Source organism: Dipodomys spectabilis, unplaced genomic scaffold, assembly GCF_019054845.1.
Source record: "Dipodomys spectabilis isolate Male_0828 unplaced genomic scaffold, ASM1905484v1 ptg000263l, whole genome shotgun sequence".
Taxonomy (NCBI): Eukaryota; Metazoa; Chordata; class Mammalia; order Rodentia; family Heteromyidae; genus Dipodomys; species Dipodomys spectabilis.
This window is the reverse complement of record NW_024870940.1, coordinates 228,997-245,308: the sequence shown is the minus strand read 5'-3', so window position 1 is coordinate 245,308 and position 16,312 is coordinate 228,997. Positions and strand designations below refer to the sequence as shown.

Below are 16,312 nucleotides of genomic sequence, written 5' to 3'. Positions count from 1 at the left end.
TGATGTGCTTTCTAGCTTATTTTTTAATGAATATAGATTATCCTTACAAATAAGTAAAAAAGTATCTTGTAAAACATGAATGAGGTATACATTAAGAACAAAGGCAAGCCACTCCTCTTCCGTAGTGCAGACGCACTGAGGAAGCAACATGATGTGTTTTCCTCCGTAATTCTGCACATAGGTCAGTGTGGCCCCTGGCCAGGCAGGGCAGGGTGGAACTGTCCAAGGTTCCAGGAAAAGAAAAGCGAGGCAGCCAGTAGCACTCTGCAAGAGCTGGAGGGCTCAGGCCACAGCCAGCTCTGCCCCACCCCCACGCAGTCTTTTCTCTCTGGGCTTGAAACTCCCCTCAAACCACTTTTCTTCCTCCACTCTCCATTCCAAGTGTCAGGATGGTCACATTCATCTCAGAAACAGCTGGTATGATTCCTATCTTCACCAATTATTTTCTCAGCCACCTAGCGATTATGGGAAAGTAAGCAAATATTTAAATTATTGAGTATTGAGTAGGGTTAGGCATATCTAAAGTTTCCCACCACTTGACACATCCCTGCATACCGGAGAGTCAGTAAAATTATGAAATTCAAGTCCCTCTGTGCTTGAAAAACATACAGCAGATCTTGCCATTGGCAAGGTGTCTGCTCTAAAACCTTCCTGAATCTGATCTGAAAACACAACAGCACAAAACTGTTACCAGCCAGAACTCTGGAGGGGAAGCAACAGAGACCCGGGCGACAGAAAGAGCCATGTGACAAAGACAGAATTCAAACAGATGAAGAATTAAACCAAACCAAGGGTGCAGTGGCTCCCCACAAAACCAGAAACCAGGATCTATCTATACAACACCAAGATCTTCCTCTTCCCTCCTTCTCCTTCCCTCTCTTCTCTTTTTCCCCTGTCTTCCTCCCTCCTCCTTCCCCTTCCCTCTCTCCCTCACTCCCTCTCCCCACTCCCCCATCGATGCCTCTCCTTCCTCTCCTCCAAGATCCTTCCATGGTCTTCTCCACTTGGCCATCGCAAGGTCTACATTACTTACCAGAGGAAGCTCTCAAGCTTTTACTAATTTTCCGTTTGAAATCCTGAGATGAGTGATCGGCTGGGGCTGGATCAGTCAGCTGTAAGCACTCAGCAGCCCCGCCAGAATCAGTGCTTGGAGGGCAGGAAGCGCAGACCTCAGTGCACAGGACGTCAGGCTGACAGAAGCAGCAGTAAGCTAGTAGAAGGTACTATGGTTTAAGCATGGTCTGTGCCCTTTGACAGTCGTGTTGAGACTTAATTCCTCAGGGGGGCAGAGTTGGAAGGTGGGCCTTAGGGAGAGGCATTTGAGGTGATGGGGGTGGAGACCCCAGGAATGAGTAAAGGGATGAGTGAGCGGCTTCTCAAGGAGTTCTCACACTGGCATGGTTACGTGAGAATGGGTGGCCACACAGCAGATCTGCCCCTATTTTGTCTTTTTTACACAGGACATTTACCTTTCTGCTTCTGGCATGAGTTGAAGTAGCACAAGACCCTCATCTTGGCACCTTAACTTCCTAAAGAGGTAAAGAGGTTAATAAGTAAACGAAATCTTGGCTCCATTAGTATAATCATTCATTCTTATTGGTCTTGGGCTTCCTTCTCTACTAAAGACAGAATGCTCAGCCCTGGTCGTGATGAGGCCAGATGGAGAGGAAGGGACTCTGGAGGGTTTAGAAGTAAGCCTCCTTTCTAAATTACAAAAGTACTTAGTTTATAGTATTGTTATAGCAAGAGAAAGACTAAGAAGTCTACTACATCACAGTAAAAAGGGCTGTTATAAATCTGAGAAGCATGACGTTTCAGACATTTAAGGAAGTTACTTTTTACACAGCAGAGAGACCGAAGGACCTTGTCCGGATCCTGGGAGCAAGGGCTTCCTTCCCAGTGCCCAGCCTCACCATCCACACACCACTTTCAATCCTTCACCTTGAGAAGTCCAAACTGCCCGGTGTCCCTGTCTTCCCGATTGCTCACAGGTGATAAATTACGCATGACAGAGGTCTAGCAGGCCTCAGAGAACACTATTTTTAATGGCAGGTACTTTTCTGAAGTGATTTGTTTGATAAAATGGCAGAACAGTTCCCAACGAGTGCCCTGACTCATCCCGACACCACCTGCTCTCTCCCACCCACTCAGCCACCAACCAGCGCTCACTGCTTACGAACTAACAGCAACCCTCCATAGTCCCTTCCTTTCAGTGAGGGCCCAGCCCAGCCCGGTTGGATCATTCTGTCCTCGGCAGAGTGAGAAACAGGAAATGTAAAAGCAGTAAGAATGAATGATTGCAGTGACTGAGCCAAGATTAGGAAAATGACAGGAAATGGTTTTGATAGAATGAATTCTGATAGAATGAGTTTGGCTTTTTTTTTCTTTAACAAAACAGACATGTTTATCCTCTGGAGTTACAGCGAAGATTAGAGCAGGTAATGGATGTGAAAGTGCGCACAACACTGTGGCGGTAGCCTCGCACAGGCTGAAAACCCTTTCACGGAAATGTTTCGCCCAGAAGGGTTTCAGATTGACCCATTTTTTTTTTTTCAGTTTTTAACATATTGACATAGACTTCATCAGTATTTCCTAAGGTGAAAATGCAAAATCCCCAAGTGCTCAGAAACTCACCATGTTTTGAATATCATCACTCATCACGTTGATGACCAAGTTTCAGATCTGGAGCATTTTAGATTCTGGATTTGGGAATTTTTACATATGCTGCTCACATGAAAGGCCTCAATGTGATCATCCAAAAGTCAATAAACAAATACAAGAGGAATTTGAAGAATATAAAACCTAATCTGTCCCTCTCTTTCCATTTCTCTTTGGCTCCCAAAGACCTACTTTCTTTTTTTTCCCTAAGCCTAAAAGGTTTTAACGTGGCTCTATTAACTGACACACACACAAAAAAAAGTCTAGTCATTCTTCCTTGGGAATAGGAAGAGCCATCTTTAAGAAGACAAAAAATGCAGGGCACTGGAGGCTCACACCTGCAATCCTAGCTAGGCAGGAGACTGAGATCTGAGGATTGAGGTTCAAAGCCAGCCCTGGCAGGAAAGTCCATGAGATTCTCATCTCTAGAAAACTAGAAGCGGAGCTATGGCTCAAAGTGGTAGAGCACTAGCCTTGAGCAAAAGAGTTAGGGAGCTGGGCGTTGCTGGCTCATGCCTGTAATCCTAGCTACTCAGGAGGCTGAGATCTGAGGATCATGGTTCAAAGCCAGCCCACCCAAGAAAGTACGTGAGACTTATCTCCAATAAACCACTCAGAAAACCAGAAGTGGCACTGTGGCTCAAGCGGTAGAGTGCTAGCCTTGAGCTGAAGAGCTGAGGGACAATGCCCAGGCCCAGAGTTCAAGCCCCATGACCAACAACAACAACAGCAACAAAAAGAAGAGCTAGGGATAGCACCCAGCCCAAAGTTCAAGCCGCATGACCAACAACAACAAAAGACAGAAAACTTTGAGAATGCTAACTCCTTAAATACTAGAGTTCAGTTTGAGTAATGTGGGTAATCATCATAGCTTATAATTGAATAGTGACTGTGTACGGTTTTTCATCATTGTAACAAAACACTTAGAAAAACCAACATAAAAGAGAAAAGATTTATTTTGGTTCCTGGTCTCAAGGTTTTAACCAAAGTCACCAGTTCTGTTGTTTCTAGGCCTGTGGTGAGGCATGCAGCATGTGGAGAAGAAAAGCCGCTTACCTCATGGGAATGAACACATACATACACACATGCACACACACACACACACACACACACACACACACACACACATACACACATGCATCTACACATACATATACACATGTACATATGCACATACATATATACATGCATGTACATATACAGACACATTGCCATGCCCGTACACATGCATATACATACACATACATATACGTACACGTACACATGCATATACATATACACATACATACACATACATATACACATACTCACATGTCTAACAATGCCAAAACAATTCACGTTTAAAATGGGACAGATTGGGAAGGGAAGGGATGGTAGGGGAAAAACAAAGGAGGGGGTGACAATGCTCAATGGGAAATGTACTCATTACCTTACTCATGTAACTGTAACCCTCTGTACAGTATCTTTACAACAAAAAATATATTAATAAAATAAAATGGACAGAGCAGGGTAGAAGGAAAGAAAGGAGGATTTTTAGGGCAGTGAAGCTGTTCTAATACAATAGGAATACATGTCATCAGACATTTTTCAAAACCCACAGACTAAGCTGAGCATGATGGTTCATGCCTGTAATCCAGGTGAGACGGGAAGGGTGCCAATTCAAGGCCATTCCCAGGCAAGTAATCAAGGTAGTTGTGTATACCTGTCATCTTGGCTATAGTGTAAGGATATTACGATCCAGATCTACCTGAACAAAAAAGTGAGACCTTATATCAAAAATAACCACAGGCAGCTAGGCACTGGTGGCTGACGCCTGTAATCCCAGCTCCTCAGGAAGCTGAGATGTGAAGGCTGCAATTGGAAACCAGCCTGACCAGACAATCTGAAAGACTCTTACCTCCAATTAACCAACAAAAAAACAGAAGTGGAGGTGTGGTCCAAGTCAGCCACAGGCAAAAAAGCTAAGCAAGGGCTCAAGGCCTGGAGTTCAAGCCCCAGAACACAAAAATTATAACAAAAAATAAATAAATAACCAGAGCAAAAAAGACTGAAGACATGGCTCAGGTTTCAAGCATTTGCCTATCCAGCTCAAGGCCTTGTTCAAATTCCCAGTACCACAAAACAAAAACAAATACACAAAGCCATTACCACCACCATACACTTGCACATACATGCACGTGCACACACAGTGCACAATACCAAGAAGGACTTGGGTGAGAGTGACAGATCAGCATGATCCTCAGTTCTAACAGACACATCACTCAGGGTGAGATGCTGAGAATGAGGGAACCGTGTGTGTGTGTGTGTGTGTGTGTGTGTGTGTGTGTGTGTGTGTGTGTGTGTGTGTGTGTGTAATTCTGAGCTTTCTGCTAAATTTTGCTGTGAACATAAAAGCAGTCTAAAAATAACAAACAGAGGGAAAAAGGACAAAAGATCTGAATAGCCATTTCTCCAGGAAGATACAGAAATGGCTGGTAAACACCGAGAGCTGTTCGGCATCATTAATCACTAGGGAAATGCAAATGAAAACCACTGTGGTGACTCCTAGACACCACCTCACTGCCGTCACAATGGCCACACTCCCATCAAGAGCAGAATGAGCGCTGGAGAGGCGGCAGAGAACTGGAACCCTTGGCCGTGCCTGATGGAAATGGAAAGTGGTGCAGCCACTGTGGAAAACAGCTTGGCAGTTCCACAGGAAGTTAAACATAGAGTCACACGTGACCCAGCAATTCCTCTCCCCCATACACAGCCTTAAGAACTAAAAATGAGAAGGTGAAGAGACACTTGTAAGCCATGTCCACGACATATTCTCATAGCCAAAAGATGGAAAGGAGCCAAATGCCCAACACGGGATGAATGGTAAACAGATGTGGTCTCCACATACAATGGGACTGAATTCACCCATAAGAGTGAGTAACTCTGGCTCCTGGGAGCAGAGCTGTTATAGAATGGAGCCAACCACCATCATAATGCAACTAAGGCTGCCGAGTTATGCATAGAAGCGGCTATAATAGCAACGTTTACTTTATATGCATTTTCCCACAATTGTTTTAACAGGAAAAAAGGGAGTATGTGCACAATGACCTGTGAATACAGAGTTGGAAGGACAGCATCACAATGTCTAAGAAGAGTGAGGGTCTCCATGAAGCCTGGAAAGCATCAAGATCAGATATTCTGTCTTGGAAAACACTGCAGAAGCTAATCCAAAATGTATATGGATGAGGACTGGAATGTAGCAAAATGCTTGCCTAGCAAGTGCAACGTGCTGGGTTCCATCTCCAGTACCCCCCCCAAAAAAAAGTATATGCATGAACAGAGAGTAAGAATTAAAACAATAAAAAATAATTTTGGAAAAAGGAGACACTCACAATGTGTGGCATTGATTGTCCGGGCCTCACACCTGCATCCTGACTGTGGAAGCTGAGACTGCAGGATCACAGTTCCAGACCAGCCCCGGCAGAACAAATCCCCAAGACTTGGTCCCCAGGGAGAGAGGCAACGTGCTTTGCTGCGTCTGTGAGCACAGCAGCAGGAAGCAGCCTGAAGCGGCTGTCTCCAGCCCCCTTTGCCATTGGTTATTCTGAGCTAGCATTCTAACTATGATCTCTTGATCTCTGCCGCCCAAGTAGCTAGGATTACAGGCGTGGGCCACTGCTCTTGAAAAAAAAATCTCTTAACTTCTCGAAGGACCTACTCAGCATTACCTCTGTGGTGGTGGGATATTTAGAACTGGAGAAGCAACAGGCATCTGCCAGGCAGACTTGAACCCAGGACCTGTGTACAGGTGTTTCCTTCACTTCACCCATCCCATGCCACTGGCCCTCTGCCTACCCCAGCCCCTGAGACAGAAGAGGCCACAACCCCTCGTCGAGCCACTCGCTATGCAGAGCTGACACTAGTTCTTTCCTTGATCACTTCCTGCAGAGATAATGAGGAATTCTAACATCAAATAAGGAAATCTCACATTTGTTTCCCTCACAGCTCCTACCACATGGCAAAATGCCAAGAAAGAGCCATAAGCCAAAAATCACAAGCTCACAGCGATGCTGAGAAGGAAGGAAGGAAGAAGTTTGGTCTGAGCTTATCCGATGACCTAGCTTTGAACACCCGCCTCTCCACTGTTGCCTATCATCTCTCTCTGCTCGGCGTCCATACTGTTAAGTGACAATGAGCTCTACCTCATACAGCTAATGAGAAAATGAAGCTTTATCCAAAAATCACTTAGCACAGTGGCTACCACAGAGGAAGCCCTGAATGAATGATACCTTTTTGACAGTATTAGGATTTGAACTCAGGAACTATTATGCTAGGCATGTGCTTTATCACCCGCACCACTCCACCAAGCTCTATTTATTCCTCTGGCTACTTTTGGGATAGAGCTACAAAGTATGCCTAGATCAGCCTGGTCCGTGATCCTGGACAATTTAACAAGCAATGGAATAACGTGCGATCGGGCAGAAGAAGCAGTGTTGTCACAGGAAGAATAGCACATCCTGCAGCATGGAAGGCTGTTTTCAGTGGAGTTACCTCTAATTCAAGAGCTGAGAAGATAGTAGCAGTTTGTCAGGAGTGGGCTAAGGCTGGAGGTGGTCCAGGTGGAGGGAGCACTCGGAGGAAAGAGGTTAGCATCTGTAGCTGATCTGCCAAGAGTAGAGATGAGGGGAAGGGTGCACCAGGGGAGGGAGTTGGAGCTCTCAGAACATGCTGGCAGAAGAGTACAAGTATTTGTGGAAGTGATGGGATCCAATGAGCATCTGGAGGGTGAGGGCATACCCTGGAGACTGAACTAGTGTCCTTGAACTTGGTGGACAGGTATTCCACTACTGGAGCCACACTCCAGCAATTGTGCTTTCAGCTTTTCAAATAGGGTACTCTACCACTGAAGCCACACCTCCAGCTCTACCTTTTGCTGGTTATTTTGGAGATGGAGTCTCTCTGACTTCTCTAGCCAGGCTAGCTTCCAACTATGATTCTCTAGCCCTCAGCGTCCTGGGTAGCTAGGATCATAGATATGCATCACAGGTCACACAAGTCATCTGAGAACTCTAGGCCTCCCTCTTGTTATCTGTGAATGGAGTGGGCTAAGCTAAAAGCTCTCTCTGCTGTCTTACAGCCCTGGACTTTGGCAATGTGTTTTTCAGGAATCTAGAATGCTAGCATTCTTTTCCTAGGCTTGGTTCTGCTTTTTGTTTACATTTCATTTCCTTCCTTATCACAAATTTATCACAAGTTATCTGACGTTAATTGATGTTTGCCAGGACTTTTGTGTTATGGTAAAATACACAGAGCAGAAAATGTGCTATCATAACCAGCCTTAAATACCCAGTTCAGTATCCCATCATTGTGTAACTGTCCCTCTAACCATCTCCAGAACTTTCCAAGCACCTCAGCCCAAAAACTCTGCACCCCTTAAATCCTAACTCCTCCTCCCTCTTTCTCTAAAATCCAGTATTTTACCCGCTGAGCTTGACTGTGGCCTTGACTACTCCAGGGACCTCAGACAAGTGAGTCCTGCAGTCTCTAATGTGTGCCACAATCTCCTGCCTCTTAAGGATGGTTAATATTTGTTGCACATCCTATTTCTCATCCACCCATCCACAGACACTTAGTTTGCTCTCCACCTTTTGGCTATTGTGAAGAACACTGCTGTAAACATAAGTGGAAAAATGCCTGTTTGCATCTCTGCTTTCAGTCCTTTGGATTTAAACCAAGAAGTGGGATGGCTGATTACCTAAGACTTACATCACTGGTGGGACCGTATACTGTTTTGCTCAAAGGTGTATTAAATATATAGACAGAACCCAGTGTGAATGACTCATGCCTGTAATTCTAGCTACTTCTGAGGCTAAGATCATAGGCCTGAGACTGCTCAGGAAGAAAAGTCTGAGACTCCATCTCAGTGCAAGAAGCTGGGCTTGGCAGTGAGTGCTTCTCACCCCAGCTACACAGAAAGCGTAAGACAGGTGGGTTACAGTCCAGGGACACAGTGGGCAGGAGACAAGATGCTATCTCAGCACGAGGACTACAGTCATAGCTCAGCAGTAGAACAAGCTTAAGTCCCTGAGTTCAAACCCTAGTGCACTTGTACATGCACACACCAAGCTGCCGAAGCAGCTGGGCGTGCCATCTCAGCTCACCACGGGGTGGCACCCGTGGATTTGCCTGGCTGAAGGGTGGTCTTATCTACCGTGGCCATAGCAGACCTCTGTTGTCTGGGCTGACCTTGGCTCTTCATGTGAGCCTCAGTACCAGCTTGTACAGAGTAGACTCCTGGAACTCAGCTAGTCAGGTTTCTGTAAGGATCAGGAATAGACATCCACCAAGCACCTGGGCAAGCAAGCACTCACAGAACAAAGCTCTCCTCCCACTTCTGGCTAAAATCACCTGGCTAAAATTTACATCCTTAAAACTGATTTCACACACTGGCTTTCCAGAAGTCTTTTCCTGGCTCCATCTGACCAGAATAGAGCCCACAAGGTCATGTGCAGAATCTGCCACCACTCCAAATCCATGTAGTATTATAATGATTAAAGTGTCTTTGTGTTTCCAGTCTTAGCACAGTGCTAGGATGTCTGTTGAACAAACCAATACCTGGTGCTCACAGGGATAGTTCCCAGCCTTAACTCTGACGGAATGGCTAGACTATTTACATAACCTCACATTGCTTGACTTGATAAGTTAATAATTAGTATCCTTATCAAAGTGTTTTTTTTTCTTTTTAAATTGTCACCACAAAGGTATTTTTCTCTACTTTCTTCCTTCAAAATAAACGGGGGGGGGGGGGGGGGAGGTCTGCTGAGGATATGGCAGGGCACGGTAGCATTGGCTTTTACCCCCAGCATCAATCAATCAACGGTGCATTTTTAAATTGGTTCTTCTGAGATGCTGTGGCTTCATCAGTGTCTAAGAAATGCCCCATGTACCTACTTCCAAGGTTTGACATGGCCCATTAGCAGCTCCTGCGTGTGGTTTTTGTTTTTCGATTAAGGGTGAGCTACTCTGTCTGACACTTGGTAGGTGCTTGGTAAATACCTGCTTTAGGAATAATCATTGATGGGACGTCCAATTGTGCCGGCACCTGTAAACACCACTCTGTGGCTCCCGGTCAGTTTTAAGTTTACCTCCTCCTTAAGAACTATGGCAGCTGTGCCTTCTGCAAAGCATGAAGGACGCTGGAAGGTTAGCAAGGCAATAGGCCACCTGTTCCTTAAAATAACCCAAAGGGTATGCACTTACACTTGATCTGCATGTTTATGCGCTTACATTTGATTTGCATGTTTTTATGTGCTTACACTTGATCCGCATGTTTTTATGTGCTTACACTTGATCCGTATGTTTTTATGTGCTTACACTTGATCCGCATGTTTTTATGTGCTTACACTTGATCCGCATGTGTTTAGTGAGCCCGTGGCTTGTATTTAAACGTCTTTCCCCAGGAAGCTCTGGACTGGGCGAGGAGCTCACTGGGGCTTGCATCTGTATTCCACTGACAATGATCTTGCCACAAAACTGCCAAACTGCCCTTCCTAAGCTTCCAGTTCTCGTGGGTAATGGTTAAGGACTCACTAGGCACTGGCTATCTCTTTGGAGGGAGCGGGGGAGGTAACCTATGTCTTTATGGGAGTCACTAACATACCGCAGTTAAGCTGGATTATTTTTGTTTTAAATGTTTTAAAGATTCATATCGTTTTACTCATAAATACACAATGATCTTAAGCGAACATAAATAGTTGACATGGAAAATGCAAATCCCTTCCGACTAGAAAACTGTACACATAACGAGCAAATCATAATTTCCTACTGAAGGAGAGCTAAAACTTCTAGGGGAAGAAGATGACACGCAGCGTTAAGGACAACTAAACTTCTGCCTAACCAAGATGTAGATTCCTAACTCTTCCTTACCTTAAACACAGCTGTCAGGTGACAACAATCTGAAAGAATTTGCTTATGTTATCAAGTCAAGGAGTGTGACTAGTTGAAAAAGCAAAAAGGAATCTGTGTGCATTCCTAGCATTGCAGATTTGGGAGGAATATAATTTTAACAGTTAGACGTTCTCAGTGGCCGAAGTATATTATATATACACATACATACACATGCATATATATCTATATATATATTAATTTTTTCTTGCCTGTCCTGCGCCTTGAGCAAAAGCAGGCCAGGGACAGCCCCCCTCTTTTGCTCAAGGCGAGCGCTCGCTATCTGAGGGGTCGCAGGGCCACTTCCGGCTCCTGTGAGTACTTCATTGGAGCTAGTCTCCCGGACTTTCCGGCCCAGGCTGGCTTCGAACCACGATCCTCCGACCTCAACCTCCGGAGTAGCTAGGATGACAGGCGCGAGGCACCGGAAGCTCGGCGGCGGCCCAGCACTGCGGCCGATCGGCCGGTGGGCCGACCCTTTAGCTCGTTTTCCAACTGTGGAAACGGCTTGGACGAGACGCGTGACGGGGGTCGACGAGGCCGCGCTCGCCCTGCCCGGGGCGCCGGCCGAGGGCAGCGACCCCCGCCAGCTCCGCCCCGGGGCCCGGGGCCCCGCGTTTCCCACCTACCGAACTTTACTTCGTGGGAAGCCCCGACCGCGCAGTCTCAAACTCAGGCCGAGCCGCGCGGCGCGGGCCCGGCGTGCGCCACGGAGCCGGCGGGAGGGACCCGGGCGGCCCCGGGACCCGGGCGGCCCCGGCCGGCGCGCACGCACCGCACCGCGGGCGCGGACCGCCGCCGCACCCGGCCTCCCAGCCCGCCGCGGACCCGAGGGCGGGAGAACCCCGACCAGACAAAGAGTTTCAGCACAGGGCGTCGGCGAGAAGTGCACAGGCGTCCTGGACCCGCAGCTCCTCGCGGCTCCCCGGACGCACGGATAAGAAGACACTTGACGCCCAGGAAACGGACGAACCTTACCTCGCTGCGCGCCAGGTGCGCAGGTCCGCAGCGCGGGAGACAGCCTCGGCGGAGGACGCGCGGCCCCGGCCCCGCCCCCAGGGCAGAATGCCCCGCCTGTCCAACCAGGCCGCGCCCCAGCACACCAGGCCCCGCCCCCTGAGTGCCCCGCCTGCCAACCAGGCCTCGCCCACGCAGAACAGGCTCCGCCCCTCCCTGCAAGCTCCAGCCAACCCAGCCAGGCCCGCCCGCCCCTCCGACTTGTTCCGCCCAACTAACATCAGGCCACGCCCCCAGAACCCACCCACTCGCGGATCTCTGTCGCTGCCCACAGTTGAGTCGAAGCAGCCACAGGAGCCGGGAGCCCGGTGCATTGTGGGTCGCCGCAGGCCAACGCCGAACCTGTGCTGACCCCTGGCGGGCGCTGCTGCAAACGACACCCAGGAAGAATGATGGAAGGTGACATCCCTCAAGATGCATATATTCACTTCCTTTGTGCCGCCACTTAAAGATAATAAAATATATAACTGACAGGGCCAAAGAACGCTGGAGACAACCCCGGGGTCTCTTATCCAAGTTCAACGCAAGAAATGCGTTCGTTGCTTTGCTCTCTGCACCTTCCGGGTAGGGGTGTCTGCGGGGCGCATCACTAACAGGGATTTAGGCACGTGAAGAGGACTGGCAACCTTGCAGACACTCCCCAGACTCTGCCATAGACTTAGTTGCACGGCTGGACAAATCTGAGGGCTGAGACAGACCCCCCCAATTGGAAATGGCTTCCCAGAGCTGAACGCCAGCTAAGCCCACTGCACTATCTTCCTGCGTCTAAGTTCACAAGGGTTCAGTGAGGCTGTAAGGAGGAGCACCTAGGAGCCTTGAGAACTAGGCCTTTCAATAAGTTCCCAGGCCTCCGTAGGTTTAGAGGTAGCAGATGAAAAGGAACCACTAGGCACTGTAAGCACCAGGTCATTCCTGCAGCCCCCAAGCTTTGCCAGGTACACTTGCCACATGCAGGTTCTCAGTCCGTGCATCACTGCTAACTGAATTTACTGAGGAAGGAAAGCACGTGGCTGAGTATGGAAGTGCATGCCTGTAATAGCAGCAATTAAAAGGCAAAGGCGGGAGGCCAGTGTTTAAGGCCAGATGAGGCCACATAGCAAGACTCTGTCTCAACAAAACAAACAAGACCAAAAAAAAAAAAGAAAAAGAAAAGAAAAATCTCAACATTGTTTCAGTCTTTTTTGTAGTACTGGGGTTTGAACTCAGGATTTCCCTATCGCTAGGCAAATGCTCTACCATTGAGCCATCCCCCTAACCCTTTTTGCATTGGCTATTTTCAAGATAGGGTTTCACTTCATGCCCAGGCAAGCCTGGACTGCAGTCAATCCTCCTTTGTGGTTTTTCCACATTGCCGGGGTGACAGGCCTGTACACCATGCCCCGCCACTGGTGGAGAAGAGGTCTCTCAAACTTATTATTCCTGGGACTGGGAATGTGGCTACATGGTAGAGTGCTTGCCTAGCATGCTGGAAGCCCTCAGTACCACCTACACAGAAAAAGCCGGAAGTGGTGCCATGGCTCAAGTGGCAGAGTGCTAGCCTTAAGCAAAAAAAGCTGAGGGACAGTGCCCAGGCACTGAGTTCAAGCCCCCAGGATGGGCAAAAAACAAAACAAAACTTATTACTTCCCTTGCTGTCTGTGAGTCTTGATTCCGCCTCCCAAGTGGTGAGGATGAGAGGCTTGAGCAGGCTGAAGAGTGGTTGTGACCAAAACGTGGCACCGTGAACTGGGAGCTGCTTTTCCCTCTGCCTCAGGAGCTGGTCTGGTGAACACCGATTAGGAGAGAGCCCCTGGCCCTTTGCTTTGGCAAAGCCTAAAAGAAACAGGTTTTTTTTTCCCTTTTAAAATTCTAAGTCTGCTCCCACAGCAGAGCCCAGATGACAAGGTCCAGCCAGGATGACTGGAGCAGCTGGCAGTAGACAGACTGATTCTGTATTTAACCCTGCGTCCCCTCTGACCTTCACCCAGAAAACTCAGTCTCCAAAGCACAAGAATGAAGAGAATAAGAAGTGTTTTGTAGAGATTGAGACAGGAAAGAGCTATAGGCATGGGAACAAAGAAGCCATGGCAATGTCCTTCATACGTCACTGGGGCTTTTGACCTTGTGGCCCAGGGCATCAAGCCAACAAATCCTTCTGCCAGATGCTAAATCCAAGGCCATCCGCCCTCTTGCCTTGGAAGGTAGAAATCATTCTCCAGCCAAAAGCAGTTCTGTTTCAGGAAACTCAAAATTATCTCCTAGAAAACACACTTAAATATGTTCAGAGGCCCATGTATTGGATTTTATTTTCCTCTGTCTTTATCTCTGTGTCTCTCTGTGTCTCTGTCTCTCTCTGTGCTAGTACCAAAGCTAGAACTCAAGACCTTGCCTTCTCACTCAGCATTTTCACTCCTCTCAAGGCTGGAGCTCTATTATTGGAGCCACACATTAGCTTCTGGCATTCCTTTTTCCTCCTTCTTTCTTTTTGTGATACTGGGGTTCAAACCCAGGGCCTTGAACATGCTGTACACATGCTCTACCAATGAGCTATACATTCCAAGCCTTTGATTGCTGAGACACCATCTTTCAGTATAGCCCAGGATGGCCCTGAATCCATGATTCTCCTGTCTCTACCTCTTGAGTGCTGGGATTACAGGAATGCACCATCAAGCCTGGAAATATTTTATTCGTCTATCCTCCTTGTCACTTGCAGACTTTATCCACAGTGCACCCCGATCTGTTCTCCATCTCTACTGCTATCACTGTCCCTTTCCCCAAGGCTGTGTCCGCCTGCAATCCATTACCAGCTTTTAACTTTACCAGTGTTGCCCAGCCTTATTGATCTCTGGTTTCAAACCTGTTTCTTCTTTACAAAGCCAGCTGCTGCTCTGCCTGGTCTTCCTCAGCTGTCTGTACACTACTGGGCTACTGGGCTTCTTCGGAACACAGCCTGCCTCGGCCAACTCCATTTTGGTGTTTTGGTTCTCTGTAAGGCACTTGTTGGTGGCTTTCTATTTTTATCCCTTGGTTATTGTCTATTTTGTCCTATCGGAGAGGAAGCCCTATCAGACAGCAAAGACTGTGCTGATTTACCCTGTGCATGCAATCTCAGAGCTGAAACTTGGCTGCACACAGTAGGCACTCCGCAATGGGGTGTGGACTGAAGAGGCCTCCAGTCCCATCAAAAAGGAGCAGAAGACGGATGTGTGGCTGCTTTGTGCTACAAGAACAGAATTGCACGAGTGATTTACAAAGAGATGCAATGTATTCCTCACAGTTCTGGAAGCTGGGAAGTGCAAGGTCAAGGGGCTGGCATCTGGTGAGGGCCTACCTGCTGTGTCTGAGAAGCGAGGGGGAAGGGAGAGGGAGAAGGAAAGAGAGGGAGCGGGAGAACGAGGGACTAGCTTTCTGCTAGTTAATTGGAGATCAGAGTCTCAGATTTGTCTGCCTAGGCTGGCTTTGAACCATGGGTCCTCATAGCTCAGCCTCCTGAGTAGTTAGGTTAGAGGTGTGAGCCACCAGCATTGGGCTATGGAAAACCTCCTTATGCAGAAAAAAAAGTCATTATTCAGATAAACAAGTGGCAAACCGGAGGCCAGGGGAGCCGCCAGGCAGTGGCTAAAGGCAGCACTGATAGCTCCCTTGGAGACCCTGCCCTGGGTGTGGATACATCTCAGCCCCATTCCGGTGCACTCTGGAGCTCTTTGCTCGTTTCTACACTTGGGTCTTATGGTAACACAAGCACACCACTGCTCATGCGTGAGTGGAGGATCCAGAGGCCCCGCCCCCCAGGTGCATTCTTTGGCTTGGTGAGCAGCCCTAGGTATCAGGGCTGGACAAGATATCTAGTCCTGACCCCTGAGGTTGGTGTGGGCAGTGATGAGCTTGCTCTTCCTCTGTGAGTGCCTGTTAACTGTAAAACCTGGAAGCAGCTCTCTTTAGGATTGAGCTGATGATCTGTAAAATACATCTCAAATGGGTTTGTGAATTGGGAATTTATGAAGCTTTCGGAATACAGCTCCCTTGAGTTGCTGATTACAGCCCTATTATAAAGCAAAATAGGAATTTTTATTGCCTGTAACGCTGAAATACCAATAGTTTAGTTTGGGCAGTGACAGTACGATAGTCTTTGGTTGTTTAGACACCAGAGCTGGGTTGTGTAGGATAAACTTTAGCTCTGCCTGTATTAACGGTGGAATCTTGTGAGTCTTCCTCTTTCTCTACTTTCTCCAGCTGTAAAATGGGAGTTGTGTTAGTCAGACATCTTGTTGCTGTAGCAAATGCCTGAGAAAACAACTTCACATGAGGAGAGGCATGGTGGCTCATACCTGTAATCCCAGCACTTGGTGAGTCCAAGGCACTGGCTACGTAACAAGACCCCGTCTCAATGAACCGACATGACCATAGTGGAGGAAGACTGCATGAAACGGCTCACTGTTCAAGGCTTCAGTGCATGGTGAGTTGTGTCTGGTCTTGTGGTATGGCAGTACTTCCTGCAGAGGGAGGAGGGTACTTCCTGCAGGAGGGAGGCGTCCAGGAAGCAGAGAGGAGTCAGTGGCGCCTCCTTTTCTCTCCTGATGCCATGCACATCCCCAGCCTGCTGGGCAGGTCTCCCCCACAGCGAAGCCTCTCTGGAAAGACCTCGCAGACTCACTCAAGTGGGCTCCACTAATCTAGGCACTTCTCAATCCAAGCAAGCCATCCAGACTCAGCCATCACACACACACACACACAC

At 47.9% G+C, this 16,312-nt stretch overlaps 1 protein-coding gene across 1 annotated transcript in view; it reads right to left on the bottom strand.

The window, feature by feature from the left end:
- Window positions 1–11,623, bottom strand: part of Extl3 (exostosin like glycosyltransferase 3) — a 68,885-nt gene extending 57,262 nt beyond the window's left edge. The window contains exon 1 of the mRNA XM_042699832.1: window positions 11,560–11,623. The gene's annotated coding sequence lies outside the window, so the exon portion shown is untranslated. The remainder of the gene's footprint in view (window positions 1–11,559) is intronic.
- Window positions 11,624–16,312: the final 4,689 nt, after the last annotated feature.